Below are 299 nucleotides of genomic sequence, written 5' to 3' on the forward strand. Positions count from 1 at the left end.
AGCGCGGGGGCGGGGCTGAGAGCTCTGCCCAGGGCCCCGGGCGGTGATCTCATGGGTGCCAGCTGGGTCCCCACCTGATGCCTCACCGGTCGCCACGGAAACGCAGAACCGCACCGGCTTGCAGGGCGGTCTCCTCCTGATCCCGAGGAGTCCAGGCCGGTCTTGTCATGTCAGCCCCGGTTTTGGTGCTAAAATGAATTTTTCGGCTCCTCCAGAGCAGCGTCATTGTTTCTCACGTATGAAAGGCAGACCGTGAGCTGAGCAGCCACCGGGCCTGGTGAACGCGGCTGGTGTCATGC

The 299-nt window shown here is 63.9% G+C and overlaps 1 protein-coding gene across 1 annotated transcript in view; it reads left to right on the forward strand.

The window, feature by feature from the left end:
- Positions 1–299, forward strand: part of PXDN (peroxidasin) — a gene marked incomplete at its 3' end in the record, with an annotated part of 59,151 nt that overhangs the window by 27,028 nt on the left and 31,824 nt on the right.

This window comes from Myotis brandtii, unplaced genomic scaffold (genome assembly GCF_000412655.1).
Source record: "Myotis brandtii unplaced genomic scaffold, ASM41265v1 scaffold247, whole genome shotgun sequence".
NCBI classification, from domain to species: domain Eukaryota; kingdom Metazoa; phylum Chordata; class Mammalia; order Chiroptera; family Vespertilionidae; genus Myotis; species Myotis brandtii.